Below are 619 nucleotides of genomic sequence, written 5' to 3' on the forward strand. Positions count from 1 at the left end.
AGTGCAGTGCTTTTTGTTTTCTGTACTGAATTCATTAACATGGGTCAGTATAAAATTTAGCATAGGTCTATACGTAATTTGTAAACTAATAAAGTCTTAAAAGTGAGGAATTAAGTCTTTTAAATTTAATTATTTATTGTAAAGAGCAGAACAGCATACATAAGTAGGTGCCTAATGAAAACTTGTATTCTAATTTGGAACTCTCATGAACACCTATTTTTTTGTTCTTCTAATGGAATGATTGTAGGCCATTTGATTATTTTTATTTTTATTGCTTTAACTTTAGAACAATGAAATATTCATAAATTTAAAAAAGTATTTGATGGGGGTGGGATACTGGAGAAATGAAAGGTCAAACACCTATTGAGGAATCCATACTTGTCTATATATTGTGTACTTTTATTTCAATAACTGATTTAAAATTCCTAAAAGGATGCTATAATAAGTTATTATGCCATTTTACAGACTGAATTAAGTGAATTTCAGGGAGGTATGAAACTTGCCTAAGGCTATCCAGCTGCCAAGCGGTAGAAGTGAGAATTAAATCCAGGTATACCTATCGCCAAAGTTTCTGCTCATCCCTTTACATCATCCACTTTTAATAGCCAATGCTTTCCTC

The sequence above is a fragment of the Neophocaena asiaeorientalis genome, unplaced genomic scaffold (genome assembly GCF_003031525.2).
Source record: "Neophocaena asiaeorientalis asiaeorientalis breed wild unplaced genomic scaffold, Neophocaena_asiaeorientalis_V1.1 scaffold585, whole genome shotgun sequence".
In the NCBI taxonomy this organism is placed as follows: domain Eukaryota; kingdom Metazoa; phylum Chordata; class Mammalia; order Artiodactyla; family Phocoenidae; genus Neophocaena; species Neophocaena asiaeorientalis.